Below are 12,309 nucleotides of genomic sequence, written 5' to 3'. Positions count from 1 at the left end.
CAAGCAGCACATTGGCTATCAGTATATGAATTGAAAGCTTGATTTTTTTTAACATTTTAAAAACAGTGGCTAAAGCACGGGATTTTATAGTCTGTGTTGAAGCAGGAGAAACTCAAGAGAATAAACAAGTGATCCAATCATACATGTACCCTTTTCATTAGATGAACCACCTATAAATACACTAAGTGCATTTTCTATGGGTTGCATGCACAAATTTACAGTAAATACAAAAGCATGCAAAGAGTAAAATTATCAACTTTGCCTGAAAAATTTGTATAAGTGATAGGCCAAATATCAGTATTTTGTAATAATCAATTTGATTGATGTTTGGAATAAGGTATGTTTCACCAGGTTTCTTTTTAAAATACTTCCATGACTCTAGCCTACAATTCTGTATTAACACAACTGAAGCTTTATCTCCAATGAGGATAACAAAGTTAAGTCCTCTGGTAAGGTGAGGTACTTTGGCAATTAACATATCCTTAGAAGCTTAAAATTAGTTTCAAATATTCTTTTCTGGAGTAGTGTAACAGCTACTCCCCAAATATTAAAGCTCATTTTGAGAGCAAAGATTTGTAGTAAAAATTTCCATATACACTGAAAGATTCAAAGTTCTAACTTCTTACATTGAAGAAGCAACAGAATTACATAATATAAGGCTATTAACCATTCTTTTGTAAAAATTTTTAATGATATCACTTCATGGGCTCTCTAAAATTATAAGCAAGCTCACAAAATGAAAACTCACAATCGCTATGACGTAAACAAATTGCATAAAATCAATCCTCTAAATCTGTCTTGAAATGGCAGTTGGAGTAAGCAAACTGGCTGTAATGCTCTCACAAGTTCTAAAACCTCATCAATCCTTTGTAAATGCTGTAACAGTCTCTACCTGTTTGATTTTTTCTTAATTACAAATAAGTTTGAGTTAGTCAATGTAACACTGGCAATCCTTAATCACAATCCTTAAGATCTCCTTGTAACACCAGAGCACAGCCACAACTTTGGAAAGTCACCTGAGTTCTGAGTAGTGACTAGGCAGCTGTCCTTGGGGCAGTGGAATTAGCATCAAAATACAGATAACTTCAGGGCAAACCACAACTTTGGAAAGCAAAACTCAACCTCCAACAACCTAGTCTCCAAAACACCCCAAGTCTATCTTTTATGCTACAAAGTTTGACTGCCAATTCTTACATTTGAACGCACAATGGTGCGGTCTCCAATACCTCAACAAAGAGACACTGTCCTAAATTCTTTTAGAAGCCTGGTTTCTAGAATAAGAATTCCATAAAAATATTACCTCAATTTAGACCTGTTTCCCTAGATTGGCTCATGCCGCATGTTGTCTAGAATGACTTCATCCAAATTACCAGCTTTATGTCAACTTTCTGTTACCAATATTATACCTTTTTAACCATATCCAATAACTTAAAAGCCAATAGTCCATAACCAAGGCATGTAGAGCATATTTATACATTTAAAACCAATGAGAAACAAAAATTGAAGTGGCTACACATATCTTTAATATTTAGACCAATATTTTTACTTTTCTAGCTATGATTTTAAGAGAAGCACCTTCTCACCTGCTAAGTCTAATAATAAGTCAGGGATTTTCCTAAGAGAAACAGCCATCAGCTCCTGTACCAAAGAAGCTGAGGAGCTGCTGGGGCCTTTAAGATCAGCTCCTGCAGATGCTCAGCCCCCGGGGAGCTTCTCCAGCTGACCTAGACACCTGGCTACAGGTACAGGGCTCCAAGGGCTGATTGAAACTGCTTTTTATTCATTTGTTCCTTTTTTGAAACGAGTTAAAACCAAATCAAGGTGTGAATGACTGGCAGATAAAGTTTTTACCATTTTCTCTTTTGAACATGAAACATAAAACATTTAAGCAGCAAGAAACAAAAACCACAGACATAAACTGACAGACATGGACAGCTTGGTGCACCAAGGACAGACAATAGACAAAGAGGAAAAACTAGATGGTGTCCCACCAAAGGGACCCAGATTCTAATAGGAGTCAGCAGAGAGGTAGGATTTCCCCTTTCCCACCACTTCCACGGTGACCATCCACTTGAGTGGAGTTGATATGGATGATGGATTGTCTCAATTCCTGGACTAGTCCATCAACGTGTTGAAACCAAATTCCTGTAAGATACTGAGATATATTACGGGATATCTGAGCAGCACAACTGACATTCACAAATGGTATGGAAGTGAAACACAGTCCTGAATATTTCCACTCACAACCCAATTACATTAACTCCATCAAGCTGTGCATGGGCGTTGAGATGTCCTTGGGAGTAGGGGGTAGGAAAAATGAAACTAATGCTGTAGCTGATGTGTTCTGACTGGTCCCAGCTAAAAGTCCTTGAGACCAGGAATCCAAGTAGGCACACTCTGTAAAATACAACTCTGAAGACAAAAGTTTAGAATTGAGATATCCTTTTGTTTGATTCTCCTGAATAAATTTTTCAGGCAGTCTACCTCTATCAAATCTGATCAATATGACTCTGTGAAGTTTCCAGAGCCTAATCACACCTTCTACAAGCACAAAGACAAAATTTTTCTCCCAAAATACTGTGTTCCTTTTATCTCCTCCCTGTTTCTCTCCCAGGGCATCCTTTCCCTTATCTCTCACTTCCTCGGATCCAAGGTCCTTGGAAGGGCCTCTTCTTAGGTGCACCTTTCCTTCTTAAAGCTTCTAATCTTCCACCTCGCTCTGTTTCTGACATGCTGTCCTGTAACTCCTCTAATGCCCCCTGTCCTGCTATTACTGTTGGGCGGCATTTCTCATCCTCTAGGCATGACTTCTGACTGTGCCTAGTGGCAGCCGCAAAATCGAAAACCAAAAAAAAAAAAAAAAAAGAATGAGCGCTGCCAAAACAATAACAAAATCTTCCACCGCATCTTCTAATGGGGGAGAGAGATGAGAGAGATCAAGACCAAACATGCCTCTCGGAGCTTACCTTTCGTCCTGCAGTTCTGAATCCTCTCCGCGAGCGGAGGCTCTCCTCTGCGCTGGCGATGGTGAGGCGTTTGTCCCGGGTTTCAGCACCAAATGTCTCGCACCCAACGTCTCGCCAGCAAGAACAACGCGCGGACACCAGGATCCTTCTGCAGCAAAGCGTTTATTGCATCTTGAAGAGGAGAGACCCGGGGCCCAGAAAGGCGCTGCTTATAAAACCCTAGCACGGCGCGTCCACGCCTGATTAGTCGCTTACCCATGATCTCACTGGCACGCCCCGGGGTGGGCAAAGACTTGGCACAAACACACTCTTGCACATGCGCACACAGCTAGTTTCCTGAAAGGAAGTCGAGCTGGCTCAGCGGAAGCCAGCGCCATCTTGTAATGGCGAATGTTATCGCAGCTTTCCACAACTTTCTATGAGAAGTAAATGGGCACAGGAGTAGCTGCTGATGCTGTGGGTGAAGAGTGGAAGGGTTGTGAGGTTTGAATCAGTAGTTGGAATGACAAATAAGATTTTCCCATGAGGCAAGGTGTCTTGATCCACTACAGAGTGCATCTCCTGTTAAATAAGGCACATTCTCATTATAGCACAAGGAGAACTGGATAGAGGAAGCCCAAGTCTGTTCACATAAATATTGTAGAATCCATTTGGAATGTTCACAACCTGACTATTATTTTTTTAAAAAGGAGACAAAGATGTTCCTGACTGACAGATATACTGTGCCTTTAGTAGTTCAATCCCAAAATAGCTAGGAGAATCTGAAAGCTTTTCAGTCTCTATAAAGAAAATGATGTCTGCTGTATTAGTCTGGGTTCCCTAGTGGAATAAAACTGATAGAATGAATATATATATATATATATATATATATATATATATATATATATATATGTATATATGTATATATGTGCATATATATACTTATAGATATATAGATACATAGATTGAATATATAGGTAAATGTAGATACATAGAAAAATATACACATAAATCCCATATGTTTGGAAAATATTAGAATGGCTTGCAAGCTACAGTCCAGCTAAACCAACAGTGGCTATATACTAATGGAAAATCCAAGAACCCGGTAGTTAACTACATGAGGCTGGATGTCTCAGCTGGTCTTCAGTATACATGAGAATCCCAAATAAGTACACTCTAATGCCAGGGAAGGAATGAACTTGCCAGGGAGAGCAGGCAGTGGGCAAAGAGTACATAGCCTCCTCCTGTATTCTTTATACAATCTGCCATCAGAAAGTATTGCTCAGAACAGAAGTGGATCTTTTCAGCTCCACCTAAAAGATTTTGATTAAAGGTTTATTACTACCTCAAAGATCAGAATTAAGACTGTGTGTTTAAGTAGCAGCATTAATAAACTAATAACTTGCTCTGGTATAGGTGTTATGGTTCATAGAGAGTTTAACTGAGTGTCTCCAGAGTACAACTTAAAGAGCAGAGCCAAATCTTCAGTAATGATAGGCAGATAAGAATGCACCTAGCTGACATGATGATTTTCTTATAAGTAATTGAGGGTACATTGTTCAGGAAATTTTAACCTGAGAGGATATTGGTAAATTTGTTATCATGTAATAATATAACCTAAATAATTATAAGGTGATTGCTTTTGTATTGTGTCTGGAGCGATGTTTAAATTTTGCTCTTCTTAAGTAATTTACCATGAAAGTTAAGCACTCATTTAAGTATTGATTAGATAAGCAGGAGAGAGGAATGCCAACCGTATGATGAATGACCAATACCTCAGGAAATTTAATCAGCACCAGCTTAAATGTTTTACCTACATAATATCCTCATAGAGTGGGGCTATTTTTCATCCCCTGTGGTAAAACTTCCCACTGATGTCAGGCCATTGGCTGTTGATTGTTTACAAAGTAGAAATAAAGAAGTCAGAGCCCTTCTTATCAGGAATAAAGAAAAATAGTCTTTTAATGTACGTATAATATGTAATGTCCTTCATGAATTAAAGGAGCAAGGAGCCCTGGATAGGGAGACCCCATTGTTTTCATGAATGTATTTATGTCCTTAAGATTATGTAACAGTCAAATTTTTTGTTTGTCTTTTTATGGACTACAAACATAGGGGAGGTTCATGAACGAATTGGTGGTTCTATATGACCTAATTGCAGTTGTTCCTGTATTAGAAGTTGGCATGTTTTAAATTTCCCTGTCGAGGAGTCATTGATCCGTCTAAACCTGGTCATACCTCCTGGGAGGAAAAACCAAAACCTAAGCTCTGGGCAGTGGAGCCCTAACACTTAAGCAGAGGCAAAGCCCTACCTGACATTACTTGGAACTCAGGTGTGGAGTCAACCACTCCACGCTTGGACCTGGGTAGCAGGAAGGGCTGCCTGGCAGTGTAGACAGCAGAAGAATTCTGAGTTTCCATTGGATCACATGTAAGGGTAAGCTCTAAGTGCACTTGACTCCATGACCACTGGTAGGCCAGACAGGTCCCAGATTCCACTTGTTCCGCCTTACCGAAACCTGCCAAGATATGTCCCACAGAGAGTTTTTCCTCTCTCTATTTAAATGATCTTCTTGTTAGGGTTGAGGCAATACATTATTGTACTCCAGTTGGCAAAATAAACTGCAGGGATTTTATTTCCCCCTTTGTGGATTCTTTTACATTAGTTTCTGTGCTCTTCCAATTATCCACATCTATGGCCTCTTGTTCACAAAGTCAAGGATTAAACTCTAGAGTTACTTGTCCAGAATTGCTCCAAATATTTTGCTCCTCTAGAATTTAACATCTTGAGAATAATACAAAATGTTTTCTGTCAGAAGACAGAGAAGCCATATTTATTTCCTCACAGCTTCAACACTCTGAGTAAGAGGACAGATCTCCTACTTACTCTTTCTACTTAAAGAAAGAAAAAAATTTAATTTTTAAAGTTTATTTTATTTCATGTTCATTCATGTTTTTGCCTGCATGTATGTCTGTGTAAAGGTGTTAGATCTTCTGGAGCTGGAATTACAGACAGTTGTGAGCTGCCATGTCAGTGAAGGGTTCTCTGGAAGAACAGCCAGTGCTCTAACCCCAAGCCATCTCTCCATCCCCGTCCTCTGAGGGTTAGGCTCTTCTGGTGGGCACCAGTTGTGTGTGTGTGTGTGTGTGTGTGTGTGTGTGTGTGTGTGTGTGTGTGTGTGGAAGGGGGTATCCCTGTAAACATCACAGCCAGCAGAGTGTTATTTCAGTTGAGGCAAGAAGGAAATTCAGTTCAACAAGACTTAGTAGCCACTGTTGTTTCAAACTTTGAGAGTTTGACACTGAGTAGTTTATTTTAGGCATATTTAAACAACTAACAGGTTGAACAAAGTTTTCCTGGTGATGTTTAAGCAAATCCTGTGTGAGCAATAGATCTTAAGATATGACTGCACCGAAAACCCTTGCAGAGTCCATGTGATATTTGCCATAAAGTAGGATCTATAGATGAACTAAGAAAAGAGATTCAAGGTAAACAAAGTATATTCTGGGAAGGGAGAGCACTACAGATTGACTGAAATAAACAGGCTCAAGATAAGGTTCCGGGGGAGCCATAGTGCCCTGGCCATACAAACAGTGCAGAGGACAGCTGGCTATTTCCCACCTGGCTCCCAGACTTTCGAAAGGAAAAAGAGTTATATGTCTCTCTCTTCGAAGAGACAACCCTTTTTGTTTAGCATTCCTAGTTTTCCTAGTGCTTATCTGTGACCACAAGCACCTACATGCCTCCTACAAGTTAGTATTTTAAGTCGCAAAAGTCACGGGGACTCCTAGTGGCCTTATAGTAAACCGATCATGTGAATTAAAAACTTCAATGTATTGCCGTATAATTATTAAATTGAATTCATTTATGTATAATTGTACCACAGTGACAAAAAATAGTGGCTGAGTCATACAGACTTCCACTGGGATTTCAAAGGAAAGCCTGGGAGGTCAATGTATAACCTAATTGTTTGTTTAGGTCTTTATGAAGATTCATAAGCTTAGAAAATTAAGTCAAAAATAAAATGGACACCTCTGGGATGCTAGACATGACAGGAATATAAAGTGCCTACCAGAGAAAGCATGGACAGTGAACAGAGCCAGGTCAAAAAATGCCATCTTTATGGCATTCAGTAGGATTGTAGGGATAAAATGTCCAAGCCTGGGTTGGGGATTTAGCTCAATGGTAGAGCGCTAAGGTTCACCCTGGGTTCGATTCTCAGCTCCAAAAGAAAAAAGAAAAAAGAAAGAAAAAAGAAAAAAAAAAGGAAAACACCAAAATGTCCAAGCCTTTGAAGTCTACATTACATCACCATTGAATTCCATATGCTGGGCATGGAGATAAAGGGTTTAATGTTTGCCCTATTGGATTTATATCTTGCTTTGGCCTGACTTCTCATTATTTTCCCTTTTCTTTCCTTTGAGAATAAACACTGTCAATTTTACCCTGTAAGGATATAAATTCCTTTTCTCTTTCTTACAAAGGACAACTCACAGCTGAGTTGTCCTTGAGACTCAAGGGAGTAGAACAAGGGCTTCTGATCTGTAGAGGAACTGTTAAGGTTCGGGGAACTCAGAGATGGGCCCACATGCAAAGAACACACTGTCCCAGGCCTTGCAAAAACTAAGATATAATTTGGGTTTTAAAAAAATGAAAAATGTGAAAAAATATACAAGAACGCTTTGACAAAAGTATGATGAGACAGGCTGCAGTGGCTGAACTAAAACTTAATTTGTATAATCTCCAAGAAAATATTTGGGGAGATAAGGAAGTACATCTCTATATCTAATTTACATATTTCCCAGCTCCTGCGGCTAACAATGATAGCAAGTTCGAACCAGAAGACACAATGGACTTCCTTAGAAACTTCAGAGACCATTAAGAGTAAGTTGACCTGTCCTTGGTCACTTCCTGTCTGATCACATGACCTCTGTCTTGGATGAGGACCATGTCCAGTTGATGAGAAGTGGAGGCAGGAGCAGAATGGGTCTGAAGAGGCAGTTCCTAATCCAAACCCAGACTTTTATACTAAGGTAGAATAAAATACTATAACTACTATATTAGTTGAGGTTGTTCAACATCCTCATGCAGAGGTGCTCCTCTGGAACCCATTAGGACAAAGATGGGCAGTCCATACATGAAACAGTAGAAGAGGGCTGTTAAAATAACCTGAGGTGTCTGTGACAGCAAATACAGCCACCCCAGGGGAAAGGGGCCGTTGCAAAAGGAAATTGAAACATTTAGTGGTGTCAGTAGTTTCTTCTTTTAAATCTCACACAGACTAATTGAAACATCCAAATATGCCTTGACCATCATGAGGATCCATCATGTCCTGTGCAGGGAGACTTGGGTTCAAACTCAACCCTGTGAATTCAACACAAGTACTTTGAAAATATTGGCCATTCCCCTCTTACTGTAGTCAGTACACTATTTACCCCCGTGATTTATTGTCAAATGTGAGTTTATTGTTAGCTAGCACAATTTCTATATACACTCCTCTACAAAAGCCCAAGCCTCTGCATGACACTACAAAGGGAGTTGGAAATCTAGTTGACCAAGGGTTTGTTCACTCTTCCTACCTCCCCACTCCCACCAACCCTCTATAGTCCATTTCCTGCTCACCCAAGAGTAATACAGAAATGTGGATCTCCAAAAGACTTGCTAGCTAAGGATTTCAAGAAGGCCAAAAAGAGGCTGGGAAGACGGCTCAGGGGTTACAAGCATGCACTGATCTCATGGATTTCAGGTCTCAGCACCCACGTCAGGCAGCTCACAACACTTGTAACCTCAGATCCAGGGGGTCTGATGTCGTCTGGCCTCCATGGATACCCAGAGGTGTATGTAATAAAATAATCTATTTTTGAAGGTTGAAATGACATATTGTGTGCCATTTTGTAACTGGCTTTTCCAGAGAGTTAAACCCGAGCACAGATGGAAGCAAGAACGGCCAAGCAAGCAGTTCTGGGGCCTGAATTTTCACCTTGGAAAGGCAGTGGATTGTTGGCCATCCTGAACACTGATGGATGGGAATTGGTGGTCCCTGTTCATGAGCATACGGTATATTTGTCTGAACATTTTATATTGTAAGGATATTATGGCGATATTAAAGTAAGTCTAAAACTTTGATAGCCTGTCCTAGTGAGGGTGAAGCACACTGCTGTGGAAAATGATTTCCCCTCAATAAACTGCTGCTACCAATGAAAAGGAGCCGTGAACAGGGGTCTAAGAAATAGTGTGCATTGCTAAGCTTCCTGCCCATTTATCCAGGTTTTCTCTTCAACAAACTCTGTCTCAGTCACCCTGATCTTGCCACATACTGCATTTTCCATTAGCAGTGATTATTTAAAAAAAAAGACTTGGGAGATGATTCCTGATGATTCCTGATGATTCCTGACAGGTAAATGGTTGACATCATTTTTTAGGTAAACTTTGCTTCTGTTTGTAAGAATATGTTTAATATGGATGCTGGGGTGGAGGGGCTAGAAGCAAAAGGAGCTATAAGAATGTAAGGGAATAGGGAGAGGGCCCATTGATAAGAAGGAGCAACAGAGGCGGTGAACAAGACCAAAGTATACAGCATTTAAGGGTGAAAGTGTCACAGAGAAATCTGGTACAATTAATGCATCCCAAAAAGGAAAAAAAAAATGTGTTTCAATCCTTCATGAGAATTTAGGAGCTAAGTAACTTTGTTACTGTGTGTGTGTGTGTGTGTGTGTGTGTGTGTGTGTGTGTGCGCGCGTGTGAGCCCAAGATCAAAAGACAACTTACAGGTGTCCCATATCTTTTTCCACAATGTGGAATCAGAAGACGGAACTCAGAAGGCCATTCATGGCAGGAAGTGAGAGGCTCTACCCATTGAACCATCCGGCAGGTCGTGGAGCTAAGTAACTTTGAAGGACAGTCCTACGGGATCTTAAATAGGCTGCAATTTCAAACTGGACTGCAGTATACAAGGCCCATGATGCTGAACATGCACAATGCCACAGGTCATCATTCACAGGCGAACCTGCCAAGGGTATGGTAAAATGCACCATACGGTCCCTTCTCAGGGTGACCACTTCCTGCTACTTCATTCACTCTCGGGAACTACTCTGGTCATGTGAGTTTCCAAGAACCAAAGTTTGCAGAAATGTAAAAAGTGTTAGAAGTAGAGTCTGTAACACAACAGGGCAATCAAATTTACATTAAAAATCTACTGGTTTGGGGGTAAAGGCTCCAGTGTTTGTGTCATCTTTCGTTAGTTGACCCTATTATTCTGCTAGCTGAGGAAAACTGTTTTCCAGCTGTTCTCAAGAAAACAAGCTACAGGCTGGAATTGATTAGAGACCTTGCACTGAAATAACAAAGGCAAAGAGAAGGTGGGCAACCGGCACACCTAGGACGAAAGTAAACTACTCAGGGTGCACTGGTGCACTGAGGAAACAGCTCACCTTAGAACCAGTGAAAGGCACTACCAGTCAGATCCTAATAATATTGAATGGGTTCACACATTTCAAAAATAATAAATCTGTACTTCGTACTTGTTTAGATCTACCAAGTAAGAATACAGAGACAGTTGAGTGATGGTTTATATAGAGGGTTGAGGATAAAGCCAAGTGAGAGGGTGCTTACCTAGCACATGTGAGGCCATGAATTGATGCTCAGTATTGAGAAAAAAAACTACCAAGTGAAAGCTAGATAAAAGGAATTATCAATCAGGATCTTTTCCAGAATGGTTTGACGTCTCCATTGTTAAAGTTGATTTAATATTGTCTCCTCAGGCATGTATGCCAACACTTTTCTGCCACACAGCTTTAAAATCATCTCATAGCTATTATATATAGAATTATAATCTTTATGCTAATATGCCCAAAGGGTCATGGCCGAAGGGTAATTGCAGGGTTCAGGAAACAGCGCATGACTCTAGAGAGCCACCTAGTGGCTGATGCTAGCATACCAGATGGCATGCTCACTGGGATAAGTAAGCACTGCTTACATTACATAACATAGTGTTTTGTTACTTTGTAATCTTAACCTCTGATGACACAATACAGTACAGCCTTTAAGTAGTCTCAGTATGCTTTGAAGGAAGCAAGCAATTTAGCATCAGAAGAAAAATAAACTACAGCATGATATTCAGAAATGAAATTCTTTTGCCTCCATTTACACAGGGTTGAGGGCCATACTGGGATATACAGCTCGGATGCACCCTCACCATATGCCTGTTGATGGAGACTTCTACTCTAAAGATAAGGAAACTGACCAGCTGTTTTGTTCATTGGGGAACCTGCCAGCGGTGAGAGAAAGAACTAGTCATAAGACAAGATTGCCCTTGGCAAACATCCAATCTTACCCTTGCATATTCAAGACTTTTTCAGTAAATACAGAACTGGACTTGTCTCTAAGGCTGAAGTGGCATGGCCTCGAAAGGAAAGACTGACTTTGTCTGATGTATCATCCTGACAGAGCAGATCTGGAGAGAGCCAATTAGTGTGGCACGGAACACAGAGCCTTGGTTTCCAGGACATTTCCCATGCTGCTTTCTGCTCACAGGAAACCTCAGGTCAGAAGGGCCTGAGGGTGTTGTCACTTTCCAAGACTCAGGCAACTGGGAGTGTTAAGACACTGTGTTCAAGAACCAGCACCAAGTTCTAAGCAGGACACTGTGGCTAAACATAGCTAATTGAAATTATGCACCTGTAAGATGTACCGGTCTAAAATAGTAACATCCTATCCCATAATACTTTTTCTCTCATCTGAAATATTCAACAGGAAGTGGTACTAGAATAAGCCAGGGCCTTCTGCAAGGCAGGCCCTGAATTCCAAGGTCCAGTCGTAAGACCTGAAAAAGCCTGCAGTGCTTCAGATGAGCCCAGAGGACAGAGGCTCTGCTGGATGTGTCTTTTCAAACATTCAGTCTTATTCCTGGGTGGTGGGAATAGTTTCAGTGTGGTTTTCATCTCAGCATTTCAAGCACTAGGCTCTGCTTGACTCTGTCAGGTAATCGCACACTACACCATGGGAAACTTTTCAAAGCATTTCCATTATCTTAAAAAAGAAATACATGTTTTTGTTGTTTCCAGGGCTGTTTTCACGCTGTCCTCCCTTTTGTAATCTCAATCCTAACTGGATTTTGTCCATCACTTCAGTGGGAAGTTTGACTGTTGGTAGAATCCTGGCATAGATCTTCTATGACTTCCTAATTCCTTTCTGGTGACCCGATCATATTCCCTAAACATAAAGAGGAAGTCATCACCTAGGTGTGGAGTTGCCAAGAGATCAGAGGGTTAGAAATGGGACTGAGGGTTCTCTCATATCCTGGCTGTTTGATCTCCATGGTACGCTTCCTGACTTAATCAAAGACCCACACACGGCGAGGAGACA

This window comes from Rattus norvegicus, chromosome 4 (assembly GCF_021556685.1).
Source record: "Rattus norvegicus strain SHRSP/BbbUtx chromosome 4, alternate assembly SHRSP_T2T, whole genome shotgun sequence".
NCBI classification, from domain to species: Eukaryota; Metazoa; Chordata; class Mammalia; order Rodentia; family Muridae; genus Rattus; species Rattus norvegicus.
Note: the sequence above shows the minus strand (reverse complement) of the source record.